This window comes from Dermochelys coriacea, chromosome 3, assembly GCF_009764565.3.
Source record: "Dermochelys coriacea isolate rDerCor1 chromosome 3, rDerCor1.pri.v4, whole genome shotgun sequence".
In the NCBI taxonomy this organism is placed as follows: Eukaryota; Metazoa; Chordata; order Testudines; family Dermochelyidae; genus Dermochelys; species Dermochelys coriacea.
Genome location: NC_050070.1, coordinates 132215996 through 132229990, shown reverse-complemented (window position 1 = coordinate 132229990; position 13995 = coordinate 132215996). Strand labels below are relative to the sequence as shown.

General features: G+C 47.2%; 1 long non-coding RNA gene across 7 annotated transcripts; it reads left to right on the top strand.

The window, feature by feature from the left end:
- Window positions 1-606: 606 nt before the first annotated feature.
- Window positions 607-11749, top strand: LOC119853454. 7 transcript variants are annotated; one of them, XR_006280089.1, is made up of 5 exons: window positions 607-991; window positions 2532-2728; window positions 6002-6112; window positions 8801-8905; window positions 11121-11749. It is a non-coding gene; the product is annotated as an uncharacterized LOC119853454 (long non-coding RNA). The 7 variants fall into 7 exon arrangements; XR_006280087.1 differs by lacking the exon at window positions 11121-11749 and having other exon boundaries at window positions 612-991; window positions 8801-9063; XR_006280088.1 differs by lacking the exon at window positions 8801-8905 and having other exon boundaries at window positions 614-991.
- Window positions 11750-13995: the final 2246 nt, after the last annotated feature.

Genomic DNA, 13995 nt, shown 5'->3' with positions numbered 1-13995 from the left:
CAATTTCATTTTATTTTGGCAGGGTAAAACCTCACTTTCATTTATTTACTCTTTTTCCCTGGAAAAAAGGGAGGAAAAAGTTATATGTGTTTGTCCTCAACTGAGGCAAAATGAAATTGAAATTTTTCAACCAGGTCCAATTATTTATTTAGCCCCTTAACCCAGTTGTCTCTTTTGGTCCAAGCAGTTAGCCAACATTTGGGGCCTTACAGGATGTTTCATGGGTAGGAAAAATGGATTACAACAGTCAGGTTGTGATGGGGTGTCTGCGCTGCACTAGCCCACAAAGGGTTAATAGAACCCCTAGGGAGGCTGCGCAACAGACAGCCAATGGGAAAGGACCCTAGGGAGGCTGTTTAGGAAACAACCGGTTGGAGATTGCTATGAGGAGCAGCCAATCAGGGCCAGGCAGGCCCATCTAAGAAGAGCTGCAGGGCAGAGGAAGTCAGTCACTCTCTGGAGCTTGGGGAGGTAGGAGGACTGGCTGCCTTGCAGCCAGCCAGCCAGCCAGCCAGCCAGCCAGCCAGCCAGCCAGCCAGCCAGCCAGCCCCTTGGATAGAGCAGTGCTGGGCAGGATCAGAGGAGCGAGGGTAAGCTCCCTGCTGACATGCTAAGGTCCCAGAGATAAGGGTGGAGAAGGGGCTGGGGCTGGCCCAGGGAAGTAGACTATGGGGTTGGAGGGGATGCAGCACTTAATACCATCTTTTGGGTCCCTGGGCTGGGATGCAGAGTAGTGGGTGGCCTGGGCCCCCTCCCCCACTCTTGCCATTGAGGAAGTGGCTGAACTGTGGACTGCTGTTCCCCCTGGAAGGGGCAAAAACAGAGTGTGACATGGACACAGCCTGAGGGCTGTGTCCTGAAGAGGATGCTGTATCCATGCTTCCTGGAACAGAGGTGACAGTGGGTGAGAGTGCCAGCAGAGGGTGCAGTGCTAATTCCCCGGACAGCCAGCAGGAGGCACTGCAGTGGTGAGTAGTGCCTTATCACACAGGTATTTCTCTGCTGCAATCCTATTTACTTACAAAGAATGTACACAAAGTCCTGTCTCCCTAAACACCAGTAGGGATCAAGTAAGAGGTGGCAGTTGCCTTGCTCACAATTCCAAATTGTCTTTTCCAGCCAGCACTGTGCCCCAAAACCCCTCTTGCTTGGTTTTCTCTCAGGGCTGTGCTTCTCTTGCTGTCTCATTCTGCTTCCTTTTCTGCTGGCTTTGTGCATCAGAGCCACACATGCACAGCTGCAATCCAATCAATCCCCCTGTTTCTGCTCTCACTAAAAAAAGGGGCATTTAATTATTCCCTCATCTCAAGTTTAACAAAAGGCAGCTAGCAAATCCTCCAGCATAACAATGCACACAGCTCCTTACGATAGGCAAAATGGATAACGAACTCCTACTTAAAAAGCTGAACCTAAGGATTTGATCCTAAGTGATCCTCAGCACCTGTCAGGATCAGGCACTAAAGGCACAAGTTGGTACAGTACAGCATAATTCAAGCAGAACAGACTCAGAATAGTGGATGATCAGTATGAGCTCAACCCTGTGAGGAGTTGAGTGCCCTCCACTCCTGTCGACTTCAGCTGCTCAGCACCTTACAGGAGTTTGGCCCTGTAGCTGTAGTGCTTCACAGAAGAGATGGGAACATTCTGGAGCAGAATAAGGCATTAGCTTGGTGAATAATAGTAGGGACGGCTATTCCAATGTATGGGGTGGCATAACAGGTGGCACCACGTCTGGAGTGAGTAGAGGACTCAAGAGATGCTGCAGTATGGGAGTATGGAAAGAAGTTTGGTGGAGATGGAGCAGTGTAGTAGGCAGGAGCAGAGTTAAGGAGACCTGTGAAATTAAGAGAGGAAGTCAGTATGGAAGGTCCAGGGTGCAGGAGGGGACGGAATGGTTAGAGTGACTGGAAAGGAAGCTTGCTGTATCTCAGTGCATCTCTTGTGTCAGTGATCACATTGTTTGTTTGTAAAAGCATATGCTATGGGGATGAGCTTTGAGGACTGGCTAGTGTTTTAAACTGCTACCTACAGGCCCTGTCTTTTAATCACTCTGGGGAATTTATGAATAGATTAGTGTGCCTGTGGTCACAGAAATTCCATTAGCAGCCCTTTCCAGAGGGAGGAACAATAGAAATGGCAGTAGTAGGAGCAGGGGCCGATGCAGATACAGAAACAGTAGCAATCCATGATGCAGCGGCAGAAGGAAAAGAGGTGGAGATGGCTGCAGCAGAAAGAGGAGCTGATATAACTGAAAAGAGCTACAGCAATAGACAGAATTCCCCCCCACTCTGAATGCACAAAACAATGTTAATGCTAATATTTGAATTTTAGTTGTGTGATGGTTGGGAAATGCAGAGGTGAACTTCCCACAGCAGCCCTGTGGTCAGCCTTTGGGACGCATGTATCCTCACTGAAGACTAAGCCTCCATCACGTGTGAAATCTTTTAAAATCAAGCCCCACTTTGGAATCACCCAAGCACAAAAGGGGTATGGGAGCAATTTAAATCTGTCTCACCTCTCCTCCTCAGCAGGTGGAGGGGATGAAAACCTGGCAAGTCTGGAGCAAGAGGGAAGCACTGCCTCTGCAACATAGTTTCCTTTTCACCCTAGCCCTCTGGAAGCTCCCCTGCCAGTTCATGGAAGGCATCAAGCCAGTGTGGAGCTGGAAATGGCTGACCTCTGCAGCAGCTCCATCCCCTCCCCAAAGCCCTGTGGCACCTGAGCTGAGGTAATTTAATGCTGACTCTGGTCCAGATGTTGCCACCCTTTACTCACACTGAGCGGTACCTTGCTAGCATGAGCAGAGCCATTTTATGCAGTAATAGAACTAGAGAGGTGGGAGCAGGTGGGAGAAACATGGCTGCCTGCCAACACTCACTTTCTTGTTGTCCTGCTCTGTGGTTTGAAGACTCCGAAGGGAGAAAACACAGAGCTGGTAACATAAAGTTCATAGTCTATAAAACAACCCTTTGGAGCTACCTAGCAATAATTGTAACACAAATGGCATTAAGGTTTTGTTCGACCCCTTATTTGTTTGGCTCAAATGCCATTAAGATTTGCAGTGCATCTGCCTGTTTATTGAAAGTATCTGAATGTAATTGGTAAATGGCTTCCAGATGCTGTTTGTGTTTTTATTGCTATTTCTGACAGGTGATATTTTTTCCATAGACAGACAGGATAGCCCTTAGTCTGGCAAACTCTTGGTCAGTGGGGAGAATCTGGGGTCTTTTTCAGTTCAGCTGCAATTGTGATCTAGGTGCTAACAGCAAAGACTTTGGAAGCTTTTTTTAAATGGGTCTAATGGTTTTACGTTGTGTGTACCTAGAAAAGCGTGTGACCCTCTTAGCTCTGTGGGTGTGTTAATCATTTTCATGCAACAAAGACCTGCAGTCTAGTTGCTAGACTAGATGGTGGACTGTAGATTAGAACAGAATTTGGTTCCCTGGCATTGAATGCTTGTGCTGCCAGTGTCATGGACACATACAGTGATCCCTGCATGAGAGGTCAGAGCAAGGAATTGGAAGCTATTATTGTTACTTTATAAATCAAAACAAATAAATATTAGAACATCTCCTGTTTTAAGGCACTGTCCAAAAGTTACCCCAAACACATGGAGTACAATTCTGCTCCACCTTTATTAGGTCATCAATAATAATAATAATAGTAATACCTAGCTCTTATATAGCATTTTTCAATTGTAGAGCTCAAAGCATCTTACAAAAGAGGTAAGAATAATTATTTTCATTTTACAAATGGGGAAACTGAGCCACCAGGCGACAAGGTGGCTTGCTCAAGCTCACCAAACAGCCTAGTAGTATAGCTGGGAATAGAACCCAGTCCAGTGATTTATCCACTAGGCCATCCCACCCACCTATTAATTTATCAGCCAATTTTTGTTGGTCTCTTGAGTGGTCACTGAAGACAGATGTCATTGTACTTGTTCCTTCTCTCTGTTTCAGAGGGTTCTTAAGTTTTAGAAAAGCATTAGCATTCTCCCACTCTGTCCCTCAGAAAATGTTTGTAGCTCAATAGATTTGAGTGGAATTAGAATGCATCTTTATTCTTCCCTTGAGCCAGTGCCGGCACCAGCTCCACTGCTCTTCCCACTGTGGCGGCTTTCGGCAGCAGCTTCACCGCTGTTGCGGTGGTGGCAATTCGGTGGCGACTGCTTGGGGTGGCAAAATTGGTAGAGCCGCCCCTGCCTCTAGCCTCCCACAGTTGTTTTTAGTAATAGTTTTTGAATGCTGGCATTTAGGCACCAAAAATTTGCTATTTATTTTTCACTAACCTGGTGGTTGCCAGCCAGAGGAAGGAGTATTAAGAAAGGCATTTGGTTAGATAACGCAGCATGTGCCTGGCTGTGGTTTTAAAACACTCATGTGAGTTGCCCCATTGAATTCAATAGGATTACTTAGGTAAGTACTAGTCAACGTGCATGAGGGTTCCAGATCTAGCTCTGAAGAAGCAGGCGAGGAAAAACACCAGTGAACTGAGTTGTATTAGAATTACTTTTTATTTTTTTAAATAAAAATATTCCAACCCATATACATAGTTTAAACCCACACCTTTTGGGAATTCCAGTGCCCTTTGAGATGGCACTGAGTAGTGATTCCAAACTAGCTCAGCCTTTTCTTTCAATCCATAATTCGTCATCCACACTTGTTGCTCATTCATTGCAGCCCAGAACAAAGAGTCGCTCGAGGCATAAAGAAATCAAGCCAATAAAAACGAGGCAAGATTAAAAAAAAAAAAAAGTCGCAAACCACAAGGGTATCAGAGAAGATAAATTTCATCCAAAAGGCTCCTTGGCACCAGCATCAGGAACTTGTACGAGATGTATCCCCATTTTTTTTAACAAAACCCACAATGGGCCTACTCTTGAGCTGTGCTGCTGAGCAATTGATTCAAGTGGGAATTGTGGGTGGTGAGCACCTCTCTGAATCAGGCACAAAAGGCACCTAACTTACTATATCACTGGATAAATGTTGAAGAATAATGATAAATGAGGGCACCCCATTCCATGTTTAGACATCTTAACTGACACTAATTCTGCATGTTCAAATATCCGCGTTGGGCATCCACATGCCAATATTAATGCCCAAACATGGGATGTGCATCATAATTTAGGTTCTGTAATTTGAAAATTGGGTTCCTAATATTGGAGAGGGAAGTTCTTCATAATTGGGTTAGGCCAAGATTGAATGACTTGAATGATCCAGGCCCAGTGTCAGAAACATCCTCAAAACACTGTTCTTCAGTATCTCGCACCTTCCCAAGTAGGTTTGAGGATCCACATTGTTGATCAGTCCAGGTCAAGTTTAGACATTATCCATCCCACATGGTCTTGCATCATTCAGCAATGATTTGTTCCAGCCCATTTAAAGAGAGGCTTCAACTGACTCCAGTCCCCCATTAAACATTAGAACAGTAGTTGGAATGCAGGTGCAGGCCTGGAGGATGGGATTGCAAAACGGAGGGAGTGTAAACTGGGGGCATCCTCCAGGCTCTGAGAATGACATAGAGGATTCCTGAGGGGGAGAACAAACTCCCCTCCCCGTCTCCCACCCCCCGTATATCTTTTGACTGCTGCACTCACCAGTTTGAATACCATGTTAATCTGGGATTTCTTGAAGATGAGTCCATCTGGAATGAATCCAAATACAGAGCTTTGCAGATTGCAACCTGTAATCTGTCTTTAACTTTGAAACCACCAGGCTCTGAAACTTCTAATTTAGAATAGGCTCCCTGCCGATGTAGTAAAGTACCATCAGCTTCGGATCAAAGAATGAAAAGCTTGGGCACATACATGAGAGAGGACAGATATAGAGCCAGTCAGCCAAGAAAGCCACTCAAGAGCATAAATGCATTGAAGTCAGTGGGGAATTTTACCACTGCTTCAGTGGGAGCAGGAGAAGGTTAACTTGTTAGAATAACAGATCAGGAGAATATAAAAAATGCTTATACTGGTGATTGCATTATGATTTGAATATTGTCCTTGCAGAGCTGCCTGTGGGTACATCTACACTAATGACTGTTCACATGTCCATGCATGGGTTTTCTGCCATAATCCCCCTATTGGTCACAGTTGAGCCCCAGAAGCACATGCCTGAAGGTAAGTAAAGGGCGAGTAAGCTAGCATATCTGCAGGGTGTGTGGTAAGTACGTGCCTGAGGCTATGGCTACACTTAAAATGCTACAGCAGTGCAGCTGCACCCTTATAGCAGTATAGCAACTCCCATCGCTGTAGTTAATCCACCTCCCCAAGAGGTGGTAGCTAGGCCAATGAAAGAATTCTTCCATCGAGTTAGTGCTGTCTCCACTGGGGGTTAGGTCAGTATAGCTTTGTCTTTCAGGGGTGTGAATTTGGGGTAGTCCAGGTTGTGGCACAAGCCCGTTCTGGTGCCAGGTTGCAGTGAACAGAGGTGTGGGGTGTGTACCAGGTCTCGAGTTTTTAGTCCTCCACCCATCATTCCCACAATGCACTGAATTTGCTTTTTCCTGACACAGTCCAGGTCCCTGTCCCCCTGCACACTGGTAGAAGCACTGCTGCACTGACTGACCACAGCAGAGCAGCGTTGTGCTGCACCTCCATACCGGTGGAAATGGATCCACCACTGAGAGCAGCTTTTTTGTCCATTGGGACTAACTGGATGCTGGTGTGTGTGTGTGGGGGGGGGGGGGGGGAGTGCACCATCCTCAGACATTCAGCTGGAGCAGCAGGAACGTTCACCTTTACCCAGAAGTTTCATGGAGGCTGGAGCTGGCGAGCGTTGAGCAGGCTCTGTCCCAGTGCTGGGAATGCATGAAGTACTCAAGGCTCCCATACAGGAAAGCCAAAGTCTCCAACAGTCAGTCCTGAAGGGCTCATTGTATAATGTCCCTTCTATGAAGAGCTGGACTGGGTGCTGTCAAGAGCCCCTCGTACTGAGCCTGAAGGGGCTCGCAGTCCCCTCCTCTGCCCCACCTACCTCATTCTCCACAAGGACATTGAGGGCCAGGGTGAGGAGGAAGTAGGGTCTGTGGGATGCGCCAGAAGACTTGGAGCATGTGGTTCCGTGCCAGTACCCAGAGGGCCAGCTTGAAGAAGCCTCCTGTGATGCAACTGTGGAGGCCCTTGAGCTGTGTCAGGAGCCAGAATGTCTACATTACAATGGACCTCCACCCACTCCACTGATGCACCCTCCTGCTCTAGTGCTACATTCCTGATCTTAGTATCAAGAGCATCTGAAGTCCTGTGCCAACTTTTTCCTCCTTGGACGATACGCCATGCATTGCTACGCCTCTGGGTCTTTGCTGCGACTTCAGCACTGCAGTTCATTGTCATGCCTCATCCCCCCCCCCCCCACTGAACTCCTCCAACATTCCTCCCACCCCCATCTAGCCCCAACTCAGCTCCACCTCAAGCCAGACAGAGTTCTAAATTAATGATTTTTTTTTGATGACCCAGAAGTATGCAGTTGGCTTCTCAAGCTATTTTTTCAAACACTTTATAAAGGAAAAAATCAGCATGCCCCAGTATCTGTTTAATTCTCAGCCAGCAGTCATGCAGCCATGGTTCTGGACCTGTGTGGAAAGGTCCCGGTTGGGGAAGGGTATAGAAAACTTGACAGTTGGTTGGCTAAGGAAAAGTTAGTCACAGCAGTCTTTACAGCCTCTGTCCCTGGTATCTGTCCTTTCCCGGCACAGAGCCATGCTGCACAAGCTTACCATTATTAGCCTCTGCTTCTTTCTTGCGGGCTGCAAAATTTGTCTGAGAGCAGCAAAGGCAATGACAGGTACATTCCTAGAACGCTGAAAAGTATCAAAATTGTGGCCTTCTACAGCAAACTTGCGTTATGCGAGGGGGATTTCTCAGCTTGTTCCAATGGCCAGAAATATAGTGCTACTCTTCTCTTTGAATTGGCAAGACCTTTGACTTCCAAGAGCAAATCATTCCACCAGGTAGGAGCAACACCCCAGAGACAGCAGAGGTAGGTGGAGAAAGACCATGGAGGAGCTGCTCATAGGGATGGACAGGAGAAACCAGGAGCAATTTGAATTCCTCAGGGCATAAGAGGATCCGGCTCGTCAGCTGAAGGAGACTCTTATCACCAGTTCAGAGAATGGGAGCACTCCCTAATGGAGAGGCTCCTCGAACTCGTGGCCAAAAAGAGTATGGTGTCTGCTTGCTGCTGACACCCCAGAACCAGCCCGTCAGATGCCGCCTCCTCTTCTTCCTCTGGTTGTCACCCAGGGTGCTGCCAAGCCAGAGGATCCTGTCACAGTGACTCCCCGCAGCTGACCAGGAGGAGTCCTGGAACACCACATACCAGCCCTGGAAATCTGTCTCCAGAGATGTCCCCAGTTCTCATTCGCCGTCACTGTCCCCTGTTGCTCACCCCTTCTGATAAGGAGGTAGCTTAATGTCTTTATGCCCATGGGCAACGTTCTCACTTGCGAGTGGTTACTTTAGTAACAATATAGTGTAGTTCTGATTTCAAAATCTTCTAACACATACTTTTCATAATTATGCTCTGCTGACTGTGTGCTAGTCCTCCTTCCTAATGATGAACTGAAGGTGGGTTGGTGTGTGGTTTTTTTTTTTTTTTTTTTTTTAATTCTTCAGTGGGACTCAAGCTTCCTATCTCATGTAATGGAATATTGGGTAAAAACTTGGTACCATCTTAGTGCAAATATTTTTGAGCCTCCCCCAAAAGGTTCAGTAATATCTTAAGTCATGTGACTACACAGGAGGGATGGGGAAAGGGCAGTGTATGGTGTTATGTGCTTTAAAAATCACTACTATTTTTCTCCATAGCAGATGTCTAAAACACACAGAAAAGGTCAATCAGTGGCTTAAGGATTTTATTACACATGTTGAAAATCAAAACCCAAGAACAATAAGAAAGGAAGAGGGAACATAGAGGTAATAATGTCAGCCACTCCCCCGCTCCTTGGGGAAACCTTAAGGCCTGGTCTACAGTACAAAGTTAGGTCAACATTAGCTACCTTGAATTGACCTAGTTATGCACAGGTCTACACTTCACGTTGTGTCCCACCAATGTAAATGCCCTGTTATGCTGATATAATATCACCACTCCAAGTGGCATTGAGCCACTGTCCATGTACATAGTATCTATACTTATGCTGGATTGACCTAACGGTCCTCCAGGCGCTGTCCCACAATGCCTGACGTTGGCCACGCTAGTCACAATTGTTAACTCCACTGCCATGGGGAAACATAGACCAGAAGGTGCTCCCCCCACCTGCCTTAAAACCCCCATGAATTTTTGAAATGCCTTTTCATGGTTGTCCAGCTGAGCAAGCACACCTAGCAGCTCTCCATTGTTGTGCCCAACTGCCCAGCCGACCTTGCTGGCTACACGCTCCAGATGCGCTCCTGCTTGGAGTAGACAAAAGATATTGGATCTCTGGGGAGAAGAGGCTGTGCAGGCACAGGTACAGACCACTCTTAGAAATGGAAAAATAATGGAGCAGGTCCTTGAGGAATCCATTTTGAAGCACTTGGAGGAGAGGAAGGTGATCAGGAACAGTCAGCATGGATTCACCAAGGACAAGTCATGCCTGACCAACCTGATTGCCTTCTATGATGGGATAACTGGCTCTGTGGATAGGGGGAAAGTGGTGGACATGATATATCTTGACTCTAGTAAAGCTTTTGATATGGTCTCCTACAGTATTCTTGCCAGCCAGTTAAAGAAGTATGGATTGGATGAATGGACTATAAGATTGATAGAAAGCTGGCTAGATTGTCAGGCTCAAGTCCTGGCTCTGGTTTTGTTCATCATCTTCATTAATGATCTGGATGATGGGATTAATTGCACCCTCAGCAAGTTCGCGAATGACACTAAGCTGTGAGGGAGAGGTAGATACGCTGGAGGGTAGGGATAGGGTTCAGAGTGACCTAGACAAATTAGAGGATTGGGCCAAAAGAAATCTGAGGTTCAACAAGGACAAGTGCAGAGTCCTGCACTTAGGAAGGAAGAATTCCAAGCACCTACAAATTATCAGTACACAGCAATTGAATTTTCATTAATTTACTTGTATTAAAAGAGGTAGTGCTGCAACAGGGGTAGGCAAATTATGGCCCGTGGGCTGGATCCAGCCCGTTAGGGCTTTGGATCTAGCCTACAGGATTGTCCCCCGTGGTGCCATAGGCCCCGCGCCACTCTCAGAAGCGGCCGGCACCAAGTCTCTGTGGCCCAGGGGTGGGGAGAGAACTCCGTGCATTGCCCTTGCCTCCAGGCAACACCCCCCGCAGCTCCCATTGGCTGGGAATGGGGAACCATGGCCAATGGGAGCTTCGGGGGAGGTACCTGGAGGCATGGCAAAGGCAGCGTGAGGAGCCCTGTGCCCCCTTTCCCCCAGGGGCCACACAGGGACGTGGTTATGGCCGCTTCCCAGAGTGGCGCAGCGTGGGGTCAGGGCAGGCAGGCAGGGAGCTGCTGCCATCCTGGAGCTGCTTTAGGTAAGTGGTGCCAGGCCAGAGCCCAAACCTCTCCCGAACCCCATCCCCCTGCCCTGAGCCCCTGCTGCACCCTAACTCTTTCCCTGAGCCCCCTGCTACACCCCACACCCCCTGCACTGAGTTCCCTTCCATAGTCCACACCCCTCTTGCACCCCTGCCCTGAGTCCCCTCCTGTACTCAGCACCCCTCCTGCATGCCAACCCTCTTCCCTGAATCCCCTCATACGCCCTGAGCCTGTTCCTGCACACCACACCCCCTCCCACACCCTGCACTCCCTCCTGCACCTCAACCCTCTGCCCTGGCCCTGCATACAATTTCCCCACCTAGATGAGGCCCTGTGCCCAAAAAACTTGCCTACCCCTGTGCTACAACAAAGAGTTGGTATCTGCTTTTCATTGCCCTCTAGAGCTAGGCAGGGGGGCCATGAGGAACAGTTTGTTTATGCACAAGGGATGTCCCTGGAATCCTCCTGAGAGATCTCGATGAAACTTTCATGGATGTACTCTGCAATCCCCATGAAGCAGAAGTGCCAATGAGCATGTCTTGTTTACCAATTTAGGAGAGCAAGGGAAAGGGGTGGGGTTCTGAATCTAAGTTTCACTTTCTGTACATACTATAGTGACAATGGTACTTCTGTGTGTTTTATCTGTAGCTGTGTCTGTTGCATTCTTAAGGTGTACACCCCCCCCCCACGCACACACAAAAACACCAGTGAAATGACTGACCCAGATAAGGAGGAGAAAAAAGAGGATGTGGAAGGACATGTTCTGTGAGATCCTCCAAGCTCATGCTGCATGAAGAGAGGGCCTGGAGGGTGGATATTACAGACTGGATAGAGAAGGAAAGAGCAGACAAGAGAAATGCAGCAGGACATAACGGACCTTCTCCCTCAGCAAATGAAGATGCTGCAGACACTTGTGAATATCCAGGTTCAACAAACCTGGGCTCAACTCCCATTGCGGTCTGTGGAGAACTGCATCATAGTGCACCCCTACACCTTCCCCCACCCCTCAGCATCTCTCATAGCCACTGGGTTAGCATGCCTATACCTACCACTCCACGCTGCAGGGAAATTATGGACAACCACAGTGTCACATACACGGACCTGTGAAAACCACAGTTGATGTATGTGTTCAAAGGACATCAATGTTCCTTCCTCTGGTTTATTTATTAAGGTTCCTAAATTTTTTTAAATCTAAAATGTATGTACTATTGTGTGTTTATTATGTTCTTCAGAATGTTTGTTAGGTGCTGTTTTCATAATTGAATAAAACTTTTATTTTGAAAGTGATTCATCTCTATTTATTTACAACACATGGTATGTAATGCCTGCTGGCAGTGAAAATAATGCTCTTGTACACTCGCTACCTCTTGGATCAGTGGAAAACAGAGCGGTCATCATAAATGTACAGCAAGCAATCCAACATTGTTAGCTGTACTGGCCGTGATATGTGCACCAAGCTGCACACGGTTCCTAAGTCCCCAAACTGCAGCACCACGTTGAACACGGTACACCACAGCACATTGCTGTACCTTGCTGTTAAAGTGCTCTTTCAAAACCTCCCTGAGCTATGCAGCTCCTCACTGAACTCATCTGATAACCCTTGTATCTGGCTGTTCAAACTTAGCAGACAGTAGCTCCTCCACCACCCTTTAGCACTATGGCAAACTCCCCGCCCCCCCCACCGTTGCTTCACAGATATTATGCAGGATGCAACAGGCCCCTATAACAAATGGGATATTTTTCACACTGACATCCAATCTAGTGTGTAAACAATGCCAGTGCCTTTTCAGTCTACCAAAAGCACATTCAGCTGTCATTCTGCACCTGCTGAGTCTGTAGCTGAATCTTTCCTTGGTGCTGTTGAGGTGGCCAGTAGGGTTGCCAGTTTTGGTTGAACATGTTCCTGGAGGTTTTGTCAGATGACATAATCTTTAATTCCTGGAGAATCCAGGACAGTCCTGGAGGGTTGGCAACCATAGTAGTCAGTATGTGGCTTCATGAGCTAGGGGAGTAAGGGGCAGGCAGGATCCCCCAGGATCTTGACTGGCATTTCAACATAGTTGATGGCAATCTGCCAACTGGGAAAGAAGGTTCCCTGCTTGTAGCTTTTTGAACAGTTTTGTGTTCTTAAAGAGGCAAGCATCATGCACCTTCCTGACCAGCCAACACTGATGTCCCAGTGATCCACCAACAAAATGTAGCCCTTTCTGATGATGTACTCTGTGACAAGGTACTTTGGGACCAAAATAGTGATGGGCATGGCATCTGTTGCTCCATTGCAGTTGAGGAACCCCATAGCTGCAAAGCCATTCACTATGTCCTTCACATTGCCGAGAGTTAAAGTCCCGAGTAGTAGGAGATGATCACTGGCCTTGAGCACTTGTATGACATTGGTCCCCACAGTGGGTTTTCCAACTCCAAAATGACTTCCTAGTGACTGGCAGCATTCTGGCATGGCAAGTTTCCATAGTCTGCTCACCACTGGCTTCTTCACTGTCAGTACAGCCCTACAAGCTCACTGCACAGATCCAGAAATGGGTCCTTGTGCATCCAGAAGTGCTGCAGTCATTGCTCGTCATCCCAAATCTACATTATAATGTGATCCCACCAGTCAGTGCTTGTTTCTCCAGCCCAGAAGCAGCACTCTACCATCTGCAGCTGCTCCGTAAACACCACCACCAACTGTGAATTGTTTCATGCTATGTCCCACAGCAAACTGTCCTTCAAGAAATGGTCATGTTCCCCACGGTTCTTCTTGTGGCTCTGCAAATACAGGAGGTTCATGCATCCTGCGCTTGCAACACTTGTGACAATAGTTCAGAGCTGTGCAGTTTCCATGCTTCTGTCAAGTCCCAAGCAGATTCATGGGACAGTGAAAATAGCTATGAAAATTATGGAATAAAGATGATATTATGGGATGGAGAACATTGCTTATGGGAAATTGACCCTTTGCTTCTAGTCACCTGTGCACAACTCGTTTATGCCCCACCTTGCATTGCCAAAACTACCTAAAAGGCAGTGCACTGAATGATGGTGGGTTGCTTACTGGGATACCAACCCATTGTGCGCTGCGCTGTGCATTGACATGAGCACTCCTGGTGCATATGCAGCACAGTGAAGCAAGGAGCCAAGAATGCACAAATGATTTACGAACTGCGGTGGCTGTATGCTGACATAATGTGTGTCAGCAAAACTTTGTAGTGTAGACCTGGCCTAAAGAGTTTCAACTGCACTATGAATTAGTGCTTGTTAACAACCATTACTTGCACTTAGTACTGCTGACAATAAAAAGTCAAAAACCACAATCGGTGCAGTCTTCCCTACCAAACAAACCATCAGAAGCTCATTAAAAAGTGTAAGTACTCCCATAACAGAGCTTTAGGCATATGAATAGTGAGGACTAAAACATTGCACAGTGACTGCATAATAAGTTGTTTGCAATACTCCACAGAACAGCCCCAACACCAAGCTGATAACCCAAAGGAGATACCCAGTCATAATTTTCTTTAATGTGTGCAGTCTC